The sequence below is a fragment of the Eutrema salsugineum genome, unplaced genomic scaffold (genome assembly GCF_000478725.1).
Source record: "Eutrema salsugineum unplaced genomic scaffold, Eutsalg1_0 scaffold_14, whole genome shotgun sequence".
Classification (NCBI taxonomy): Eukaryota; Viridiplantae; Streptophyta; class Magnoliopsida; order Brassicales; family Brassicaceae; genus Eutrema; species Eutrema salsugineum.
This window is the reverse complement of record NW_006256877.1, coordinates 7,682,374-7,694,415: the sequence shown is the minus strand read 5'-3', so window position 1 is coordinate 7,694,415 and position 12,042 is coordinate 7,682,374. Positions and strand designations below refer to the sequence as shown.

Below are 12,042 nucleotides of genomic sequence, written 5' to 3'. Positions count from 1 at the left end.
ATATCCTTTTTCATACGCTGTTCATCACTAGATCCCTCTGTATGGTTTGCTCTATCAAAGTCCTCTCCATATGTGTCATTGGACATGGCTAGGTTCTCGACTAGTTCCATTGCCGCATTGATCTCTTTCCCAAGAAAATTCCCATTTGAAGCTGTATCGAGTTGGTTTCTGATCTTGGGGAGTGCACCTCGGTATAAAGTACTCAAGAGGGATGCCTCTGAGAAGCCGTGGTGTGGGCATTGGTTAGTGTAGCTCCTGAAACGTTCCCAAGCTTCACTAAAGCTCTCGTTGCTGTGCTGCGTGAAACTTGAGATCTGATTCCTGAGTTTAGCTGTGCGTGATGTGGAAAAGAACTTTTATAAGAACGCCAGTTTACACTGCTCCCAGGTTTGTATAGAACCCCTCGGTATATTCTTTTCCCACTGGTGTGCTTTATCACCGAGGCTGAAAGGGAACAAGCGTAGCTTGAAGCTATCTTCGGAGACGCCATTTATCTTGGTTAAGTCGCAAACCCGATCAAATTGATCTAGGTGCTCGAGAGGGTCTTCTCCAGCCAGACCGTGGAACTTTGAGTTTTGCACCATATTGAGCAGGGAAGCTTTAACTTCAAAGTTGTTGTTTTGGACTGGTGGAGCTTGAATCCCAGCTCGGTATTGGTGCGCATTAGCTCGGTCATTCTCTCCAACACAGATTGGAGGATGTTGTCTCTGAACTTGTGGCGGTGGCGGATGAACATGATGGGCTTGTTGCTCATTTCTATTCGCTTGGTGTTGGTTTTGCTGAGCAAGCCGTTCGTTTCTTTGAGCCTGTTGCTGGTTAACATAGGCTTGTTGTTCATTTCTTCCGGCCTGCGCCTGATTAGCCTGAGCCTGGTGCTCGGCTGCCTGAGCCTGTTGCTCCATTCGCTGTTGTTCTGCCATTCCAAGTCTTTCAAAGTGTCGTTCTCTCTCGCGAGCTCGCCTTTCTAATCTGTTGATGTTATCGTCGTATGGGAAAAGCGATCCTGTGCTCCGAGACCTGGTATTCATGCCCCTGAAAACAAAACAAGAACTTGGAAAGTAGTTAGTAAAACAAAAGAAAGAAAAGCTTGAACTTAAGAACAAACAAGAGACTAATGCTCCTACAAGCCGGCAACGGCGCCAATTGATAACTTAAGGTTTTTAAGCCTTTATAGAGGTTATCAATACCCCTGTCAGAGTAGTATAAAGGGGTGTCAATCCAAGCTTGTAAACGAGACACTATCTATGTCATTTGTTCTTTAAGTCAAGAGAGAATGGTGAAGGTTTTTGCTAAGCTAAGTAACAAGCGATTTAGCATAAAAGTAAAGCAGATGATGAGATTTGAAACAAGCTAAGATGCAAATGACAAATAAATGATTCAGATGATTATAATGAATGATAAAGGCAGAGACTTTAGACAAGATAATCGACTCGGGTGCTTCCAAGCTAAACTAATGGGTTAATGAATCATTTTATCAAGCGGTTTCATTTAACTTTGTACTCAAGGCATGTTAATCTTCTCATGAAAGTATTAAGCATCTAAACTGATTCTCCTTCATACCAAAATGTCTTTTGAGAAGCACGAATCAATCAGCAATAAGATTCAGTTCAAATATGTCATTTAAGAGAACAAACTATCACTCTCGTGATGAAAGACTCTTAAACCTTTAACCGAGTGGTTCAGACATTTCTACAAACACTTTTGATGCGAGATATGTCTCAGATCTGAACCTCAAGTGATGTGCTTGGATCCAGCCTAGAGATCTCGTCGGTTAAAGAATGAAACATGCAAGACTAGACACCTAAACCCACTAATCTATCTTGAAAGCACCCTAATCTATTCATCTAAAGCCGCTTAAATGACTACTCACTAATCATAACGAGCTCACTATGTCCTTTGCAAGAAGTGTAGCTAGTCATGATAAGGAGTTTGAGCTGGATGATTAAGGAAAATAAAGAAAGAACAAGATTCTCATGAAAAAACGAGATATCGGATTAGATTAATCAGGTTTCACAAAAGAGGCACGTTCTTAAAGCTAAAAACAGATAAGAGATAAGATAACTAGGTTTTTAGTCTCAAAATGTATTTATCGCAAAGGGAAAGTGTCGCGGGTCAGCCCGGAACAAACCGGGTACTGAACCGCTTCCTTGGGTTGATGGGTGAGTGCCACGGTGTGTCGGAAAGTGAAGCCGAGGTCTTCATGCCGAGGTGTGCACGTGAGTCAGGATCCAGATGAAGATCTCGTGAAGAACACGTCAAGAACATGCATGAACCCTAGTCTTTGATCCATCCTCACGTGTGTGTTCTTGAGCCATTCTGTTCTTGATTCTGGGTTCGTGACAAGGGACCTCGGGATAAAATGTCGAGGGGTCATGATGACGAGGCAGCTCAGAGAACACAGTCCGGCATGCACGCCGAGGTCATTACACCGAGGTGTACTCTCAACACTTAGTCGTTTCCAGCTTCAGTTCTTACGTATGCATGCCTCGATCTAATCATGCCAAGGCTTTGGGACGAGGTCTGGTCCAGAATACTTCCAAGATATGAGCCTCGACTTGAGTGATGCCAAGGTCAAGATATTGAGGCTTGTGAAAACACTTAGCGCGTATCGCAACTCATTTAGGCTTGTATCGACCATGTCACCTTCCGGAAGCGATAACTTTCAGAACACGACTCCAATTGCTCTGGGACCAGTTCCACAGTCAAGATGACTCAATGAGCTCGAACTTTGGTGAAGAAATCATCGGAGCTTGGGGAGTGGAAGGCTTCCTGGATTTCACATCTTTGCGCCACATTGAAATTACCGGAAAATAGACTTTTAGGCCGATGTGAACTCCGGAGACCCTCTCTTCCAACCCTTTGCTCTGAATTGAGAGATTCCAAATGCTATGAGAAGATCTTCCATGGATCTCGAACTTTGATGAAGACCGGGTAAGCTGGTTCGGACAGGAGAGGCTCCGTCCGCCATGATCTTTGAAGTTCGCCGTTCAGTTCTCGGGTACGCGCAATGCTGGTGAATGCTCCGGAAGCCATATCTTTCTCTCCACTGGTCCGAATTGGATTATTCCAACTGTTCTGGAATCTTTGCTTGATTATCTCCAACTTTGGTGAAGACCCCGCCGACTGATTCGGAACGGAAGGTTCCCCGGATTGCTGATTTCTGAATTGCGCGGGCAAGGGCAACTTTTGGTCGTAAAAACCTTCCCGCGGTAAGGAAAATGGCCGAGGGCTGTGTACCGCGTTAAGCTTTTTGGTCGTAAAAATCCTTGCCTCGGTCAAAAACTTGTCCCGTGGTATTGTTGCACTCGATACTCGATTTTGGCCGATCGGTAAGGTTTTTGGCCGGTAATGAGCGTCCGGTAAACATTTTGGTCGAGGTTTCCGACCAGCCGGTATGAGATTTGGCCGAGAAATTCCTCCAAGAGGTTTTCACCATTTTTGACCTTTTTCTTCACCGTTTTCTTTCCTGTTCCTCTTCTTTGGCTCCAATTGGCCTCCAAAGCTCCTGATAAGGACTTCAAAACATGCAAAACTCTTTGGGACCTAATGCAAGCCCTAAGTCCTATTTTGACGCCTACAAACTCAATTTACATGAGAAAACACATGATGAGGACTCTATAATGCAATCTAAATGATGTAAAATATAGACATATCAGCCGACTCTAGACGAAGTGTGGACGCTGCACGTCGACGGCTCGTCGTCTAAACACGGCTCGGGAATAGGAATTTTCCTCACCTCTCCCACCGAAGAAATATTGGAGCAGTCTTTTCTCCTGAACTTCCACGCCTCGAACAACGAAGCAGAATACGAAGCACTGATCGCCGGCATACGACTAGCGCAGGGAATCGGATTTCAAAAGATAAGAACCTTTTGCGATTCACAGCTCGTAGCATGTCAATTCAACGGAGAATACGAGGCGAAAGATGGACGAATAGGAGCTTACCTCAAGGTGGTCCGAGAGTTGGTGCAAAAGTTTGACGAGTTCGAACTCACGCGCATTCCCCGAGGAGAAAACACCTCGGCCGACGCTTTGGCAGCACTCGCTTCGACCTCGGACCCAGACCTCCGACGGACGATCCCAGTCAAATTCATCGAACGTCCTAGCATCGAAGAGGTGGAAGGAGTTCGGCTGATAAATCCTCCTGAACAAGAACTAGAGGACGACGAAGCCATTCCTATGGTTGAGGACGCCTCACCGGCCGAGCCGGAGTACGGCTGCGACAAAGAATGGCTCGGAGCTATCCGAGTGTACATCGCTGATGGAGAGGTGCCAACCGATAAATGGGAAGCCAGCAAACTAAAAGCTCAGGCCGCGCGGTATGTCCTCGTCAAGGCGAGGTGTTTAAATGGAGATTTTCAGGGCCTCTCATGACATGCGTCGAAGGAACGGAGGCAAGAAAGATCATGCACGAGGTGCACAGCGGCGCGTGCGGGAACCGTTCCAGCGGAAGGTCGCTCGCTATCAAGATAAAACGGCACGGCTACTTCTGGCTCACGATGGTCAAGGACTGCGAGAAATTTACGGCAAAGTGCGACAAGTGTTAGTGGCACGCTCCAACAATTCATCAACCTACCGAGTTGCTCTCGTCAATTTCGTCACCTTATCCGTTCATGAGATGGTCGATGGACATCGTCGGACCTCTACATCGCTCGAAGCAGAAGCGTTTTCTGCTCGTCCTCACGGATTACTTCTCCAAGTGGGTCGAAGCCGATTCCTACGCAAGCATAAAGGATGTTCAAGTCGAACACTTCGTCTGGAAAAATATCATCTGCCGACATGGGGTCCCCTAAGAGATAGTCACCGACAACGGATCCCAGTTCATCTCAACACGCTTCGAAGCCTTCTGCGAGAAGTGGAAAATCCGCCTCAGCAAATCTACGCCAAGATACCCTCAAGGGAACGGACAAGCCCAAGCAGCCAACAAGACGATCCTCGACGGTCTGAAAAAGAGGCTCGACGCCAAGAAGGGACGGTGGGCAGATGAACTCAAAGGAGTCCTTTGGTCTCATCGGACAACTCCGCGCCGAGCCACTGGGGAAACTCCATTCGCTTTGGTCTACGGATCGGAGTGCGTAATTCCCCCCGAGGTGGATTTCCCAGGTATTTGACGAAGACTTCTACCACGACAGGAGGGCTTGAACCACTTAATGATGCTAGATGAGCTCGACCTAATCAACAAAAAGCGCGACCAAGCCTTACATCGAATCCAGAACTATCAACAAGCAACGGCGCGCTACTACAACAAAAACGTTCGTAGCCGAAGATTCAAAGCAGGGGAGCTCGTCCTCCAAAAGGTCTTCCAAAACAATGCCGAGAAGAACGCAGGAAAGCTCGGAGCAAATTGGGAAGGTCCTTACAAGGTCCCAAAAGTGGTTCGTCCAGGAGTCTAAGAACTCGCGACACTAGCTGACGAAGCGATTCCAAGATCATGGAACGCAATGCATCTAAAGAAGTATTATCACTAAAGTTACAGCACGGCCAGCATGAACTACGGAACGGCTTGATCCCTGCAAAGGGTATGTAGGCAGCCCGTCCTCGGACGGGTTCAGCTGTCCCCCCTCCTAAAAAGGGGGGGGGGAGTGGGTACGTATACACATACCTCCTTTAACTCTACAATTTTAATTTGCTCACTTAGGAACATCGCCACTTCGGCACATTCTCAGTTCGTTTTTAATCATCTACTTATTTCACGTTTACCTCTGATTTCTAGTTCGTTCATTATCGCTTCGGCTAGTTTCTCATTTTTTCTAAATCAGCAACTTATTTTAACAAGCTTGGATTTTTAAATTCTATCACTCATCACTTCGGCGAGTAATCATACCACTTCGGCATGATATCATGACCTGATTACCTCGGACCTGAATCGGTCCTCAGTTTCAGTTCAGCAAACTAAGCCTCCGAACGCCTCGTCTCGTTGCTAGCCACAACGGGGCAACAAATACAAAGTTCTCTAAACGGACTTTTACCACCTTTCCTAGGACGAGGGTTCAAGTTACATCCTCTACGGATAAAAATTAAGCGCGCTATACAAATATCAGACCAAAAACGTATCAGGTCGCCACGGTTTACTATCGCACACGAGAATATAAGTCGAGGCTACATCGCTTTCTCTAAAACCGAAGTAAACTCTTAAAACCCGGATAAACATACTCATCCTCTCGGAAACACCGGTCCATAGTCAGATTCAATGAGACTACCAATTCATCCTTGGCTAACAAAAACAAAACGCCTTGTCGTTTACACGGCTCGGCACCATGCAAAGCGAAAACGCCTCGTCGTTTACACGGTTTGGCACCATGCAAAGAAAAAACGCCTCGTCGTTTAACACGGCTCGGCACCATGCACAGCGAAAACGCCTCGTCGTTAAATACGGCTCGGCATTGCCAGCAAAAATTTGCCTCGACATTATCACTTAAAAACTTTCCAGCATCACCTAAAAGATGTTCCACAAAACTAACTCCCAGCTCGGGATTAAGAATCCAAACGAGATCCTTAAACGACTCGACCCTTGGCCCGTATTTCTATCGACTTTGAAGAATTCGGCTAAGGAAGCAATCAAAATCATTTTCGACGCAGCAGTTTTCATCCTCGACAATTTTCTCTAAGCCAACTGTTCTCATAGATATTCGCACAGATCGTTAAAAATAAAGTGCATCAAATCCTAAAACGGCTAAGGAAAAAAGAATATATCCATAAGCAAAAATAAATGTCGGGTGGATAAAGCCGCCAGGTACCGGTTACATAAAAGAGTTCAGAAAACAGATAAAAATCCTAAGTACAGAAGCATGAAAGACAAAACAGGGAAAAGCAGAGAGTATCAGGCCGCGGACTGCGTTTCGCGCTCGGCGAGGAGGTTCGAGAGGACCGGCGTGCCCGCGTTCGATCCGTGCGGATCTACGACGCCTTAGTTGGCCGCTGTCTCTTCGAGCGGCTCGTTGCCAAGGGTGGTGTCGACCGAACCTCGGAAGCAATACGCTTGTACGCCTCGTCGTCGGCATACTCACTCTCCCAGCTTTTCAGCTTCGCCTCCTCGTCGTCAAGAGTCGGGGCCGTCTGGCTTCTTCAGGTCGGCAATCATCGCAAGATTGCCCTTGATCTGCCCCAGATCGTTCTCATCATTTTTGGCCTTCTCAAGCCTGGCCAAACCCTTCTCCACCTTGGCGAGGCGTTCCTGAAACTTCGCCGTAAGCTCTCGCCTTGCCTCCTTTATCGCCCTCTTGACCTTCGCATCGAACAAGGCGTCCTTGGCCTCGATACGCCTCTTCAGCATCGCCACCTCGGCGCTTTTAGCCCTCCTCGCCTCCTCGAGGCGAATGACCGAGGCGGAGACCTTGTCAACGTTGGCGCGCAGAACGATCTTCTCCTCTTCCAGCTTGGACGCCCTGGCCACCGCCTCGTCCAGTTTCCCCTTTGCCGCCGCAGCTTCGGTCTGAGCCTTTTCTAGCTTCGCCTTTGACGCTGCGGACTCATTTCGGGCCTCGGCCAAGCGACGTTCGACCTTAGACAGGTCCGCCTCGTATTCGGCAATCAGGTCATTAATGGCCGCGACAAACTGCAAAGAACAAATTCGCGTTAAACCCTTAGTAAAAATTTACGAAAATAAAGGAAAGCAAATGGAACGTACCTTGGTACCGCGCTGCGCCATCGTGCCATACGACCTCGGCCTCCTCAACTTTTCCGGAGGAGGAAGACGCGTGTTCGCGTTATTTACACGCGAGAACATGACGGCGGAGGCGTCGGGGTCATCGACGACCAACTTGCGCGCAGCGGGGTCCCCGGGCGTCGGCTTCCGCCTCTTCTTGGACGGCTCGACCTTCTGAACAGCAACGCCCTTCCCCTTGTCAGCGGCCGAACATTTTCGGCTCGGGTCGAGTTTCTGAACGACTGAAGTCACGGGCCTTGTCGACTTCGGGAGGGCTAAAATGGCGGAGTTCGAAGGAGTTTTGCTCCGCACCACCGAATCATCCCCGGACGCCTCGGGAACAATTTCGCCCGATTCCACCTCGGGCGCTGCATTTCTCTCGACCACCTCGGCTGTGTTGCCTTCTACGGCTCGGGTCATTTCGTCTCCTTCCCGGCTCGACGGGTCGGGTTGAGGGATGGCCTCGGTTTGTGCTGGAACCGCCTCGGTCTGCGCCTGAGCCGCCTCGGCAGCTCGTCTCGCGGCCTCTTCTGCCTCGCGCCTCTTCCTTTCTCTAAGAGCGATTATCACCATCTTCTCTCCACCTCTTTCATGGGCTTCCTGCTGAGATTCCGATGGACCACATCGAGAATTTTGAGGAGATTTCCACTCTTTCGAGGGTGAAATTCTTCCTCCAATTAACCTTCCGCGCCGAAAGAGAGTCTCGAACAGTAAAGAGGTCGTCAGGGATCGGGGGAAGAAAGCACCGAACTGCAAAACAAAGCAAAAAAGAAAATTTTTCAGAAAAGAAAGAGGACACCAAAAGCAGTTCTGAGCCGAGGCAAAGCTTCGGGTCAGCTACCAAGTGGTCCCCAGGCGGTCTTGGTTTTGTGAACGTAATCATAGAAGACCGACGCCTCGTTCACCAAGACGTAGAAAAAGCGTTCAGTCCAAAACTGATCCTTGCTGGGAAAACCGCCTACGATCCGTCGCTTCGCCTTGTTGGAAATATAGAATCTATTTCTTTTCGGAGCTTTCCAGATTTCCAGCAAGTTCAGAGATGATTCAGGTCGATATCAAGTTCGCCTTCGAAGCTACGAACTAAGATGCCAATCATATGCCGTAATCCCCTCGGCATGATTTGCTCAATCGAGATCCCGTGTTTCAAGAGATATTCAAGGATCACTCCGGGGATCGGGAACCAGAGGAAGCAAAGTTCAAAGAACGCCTCGTACAGAGTGAAGTGATTCTCTGGAGGCTTGTCGGCTCGGTCGCTCTTCTCTGGAACGACGAACTCCACCGCCTCGGCAGCTCGTCTCGCGGCCTCTTCTGCCACGCGCCTCTTCCTTTCTCTAAGAGCGATTATCACCATCTTCTCTCGGGTATCCCTTAAAGAACTAGAGGACGAAGAGCTGACGGGGACTCCGGCAAGGATGGCTCGCACTTTTTCCACTCTTTCGAGGGTGAAATTCTTCCTCCAATTAACCTTCCGCGCCGAAAGAGAGTCTCGAACAGTAAAGAGGTCGTCAGGGATCGGGGGAAGAAAGCACCGAACTGCAAAACAAAGCAAAAAAGAAAATTTTTCAGAAAAGAAAGAGGACACCAAAAGCAGTTCTGAGCCGAGGCAAAGCTTCGGGTCAGCTACCAAGTGGTCCCCAGGCGGTCTTGGTTTTGTGAACGTAATCATAGAAGACCCACGCCTCGTTCACCAAGACGTAGAAAAAGCGTTCAGTCCAAAACTGATCCTTGCTGGGAAAACCGCCTACGATCCGTCGCTTCGCCTTGTTGGAAATATAGAATCTATTTCTTTTCGGAGCTTTCCAGATTTCCAGCAAGTTCAGAGATGATTCAGGTCGATATCAAGTTCGCCTTCGAAGCTACGAACTAAGATGCCAATCATATGCCGTAATCCCCTCGGCATGATTTGCCCAATCGAGATCCCGTGTTTCAGGAGATATTCAAGGATCACTCCGGGGATCGGGAACCAGAGGAAGCAAAGTTCAAAGAACGCCTCGTACAGAGTGAAGTGATTCTCTGGAGGCTTGTCGGCTCGGTCGCTCTTCTCTGGAACGACGAACTCCACCGCCTCGGATATCCCAAAGCGATGCCTTAGCACCTCGAGCGACTCAAGGGAGCAAAGCGTAGAGCCAGGTGGGTCAGGCTTTTGTCTTTTAACTCGTGGCCCTCGCCCAGATGTGGAAGCGCCTCGGGACGCCATGAGACGTTCCAACTCACGCTTCGCCTCGAATAGGTCAAAAGGAAATGCCTCCTCCTCGGGTTTGACTGCGGCGCGGTTGATACCTTCATCAGGAATGAGATCCTGGGGACGGCTCGTCGAAACCGACGGCTCGTCATCTGTAGAGTCGACATCTGACAGATTTGCGTTATTTGACGCCTCGTCAGATGAACGATTGGAAGGGCTCGGCAAAACGGATGCTCAGAGGATTCTTTTGTACCTCACACCTCGGCATCTACACGGCTCGGCTCGTAGTGAAAGAGTGAATCCAACAAATCGTCGGAGCGGCTCGACATAATTTACGACTTGTACAATAGTTACAGCACGACTCGGCGAGCCTCTGCCGGAAAAAGATCTGGAACGGCGGAGACCTCGGAAACCCTAGCCGGAAAATAAATAAACTAGAGAGAGAAAGAAGAGAGAAGGGAGAGCTACCTTTAGTAAAAACGAGTGAGTTTGAAGATAATGAGGAAGAATGAAGGAGCTCACCCATTTATAGGAAAACCGAAGCGCGTGAATTCCGCGTAAACCTCGGGAAACCGTCCAAACAGCGTGTGGGATCTGCAGTGAAATGACTAACCCGAACACGCGTCAATAGATCAGGAATTTTCTCTCGGAAGACCAACAATTGGGATACCCAAGTTTTCAGCCGGTATCTTACCAAAGTGAACGCCTCGTCGTTAACGAAACGGCTCGGCATTAACTCTTTCTCTCGAAACGCCTCGTCGTTAATGGAACGGTTCGGCATTAACTCTTTCTCTCGAAACGCCTCGTCTTTAACAAAACGGCTTGGCATTAACTCTTTCTCTCGAAACGCCTCGTCGTTAACGAAACGGCTCGGCATTAACTCTTTCTCTCGAAACGCCTCGTCGTTAACGAAACGGCTCAGCATTAACTCTTTCTCTCAAAACGCCTCGTCGTTAGCAAAACAGCTCGGCACTAACTTTCTCTCGAAACGCCTCGTCGTTAACGAACGGCTCGGCATTAACTCTTTCTCTCGAAACACCTCGTCGTTAACGAAATGGCTCGGCACGAACTTTCTCTCGAAACGCCTCACCATTTATTCGGCTCGGCATAACCTTCTCAAATCACCTCGTCACGGCTCATCATTACTAAAACGAAATCGCCTCGTCCTTGACTTGCCTAGGCATCTTCGGTACCCTCTCGAAACACCTCGGCACTCGTTGGGAACGCCTCGGCGTCTTCATTCCCAAAATACCTCATCCGGGCTTACGTCATAACAGCTTGACTCGATGGTTTATCCTACGGTCAGGAGTAATGGACCTCGTCACTCTCACCTCCGAAACTGACGAGCTGGGCGGCTAACTGTTGGGGTCGGCTTTCACCCCAAGCGGATAAAACCATCTCAAAATGACTAAGTATGGAAGAAAGATAAGTGGGAGAGCCGTGGTCACCAAGTGGGAGAGCCGTTCTCACCAAGACAAGTGGTAGAGCCGTTCTCACCAAGACAAGTGGGAGAGCCGTTCTCACCAAGACAAGTGGGAGAGCCGTTCTCACCAAGACAAGTGGGAGAGCCGTTCTCACCAAGACAAGTGGGAGAGCCGTGAAGATAAACCAAGTGGGAGAGCCGTGAAGATAAACCAGTAAGGAGAGCCGTGAAGAAAGACAGATGGGCCGAGTCGTATCGTAAGAAATGGGCCGAGCCCCTCTCCAACATGCCTGGGCCGAGCCGCGCCTCGGTGAGGTGGACCGGATCATATCTCGATTAAAATGGCAAGTGGGCCGAGCCGTGGAGAAGTTAGATGGGCCGAGCCGTGGAAAAGTTCAGATGGGCCGAACCAAGGCCTTGAGAGATGAAGCCCATAAAAAACCCTACGCGACATACAAAGGCGGTGAGCCGCACGAGGCGATAAGGAAATATTCCGAAAATCTCTCCTGAGATTCTCGGCTAGGCAGTTCGGAGAATTAGTATAAATAGATGATGTATACAATTCATTCTGTAACTTTTGCAACCCTAAACAATAAAGACTAAACACTTTTACAGCAAGAAAAACTTTCTTTCGATCTTACTGTTTTTGGCGATAAACCCTAGATGTTTCCGATCCCTTAGTTTTCCTTAAACAAATTTCTGGTTGTGCGAGTTTTGGCTCACACAGGTACTTGGAAGTGTTCTTGCAAAGGCTTGTTTAAGGGTCAAGATATTTTTTGAAGTGTCTTGCCGC

At 48.7% G+C, this 12,042-nt stretch overlaps 1 non-coding gene across 1 annotated transcript; it reads left to right on the top strand.

Annotated features, from left to right (window-relative positions):
• The first annotated feature begins 222 nt into the window (after window positions 1–222).
• Window positions 223–329, top strand: LOC112088603. The gene has a single exon (XR_002900549.1). It is a non-coding gene; the product is annotated as a small nucleolar RNA R71 (small nucleolar RNA).
• The last annotated feature ends 11,713 nt before the right edge of the window (window positions 330–12,042 follow it).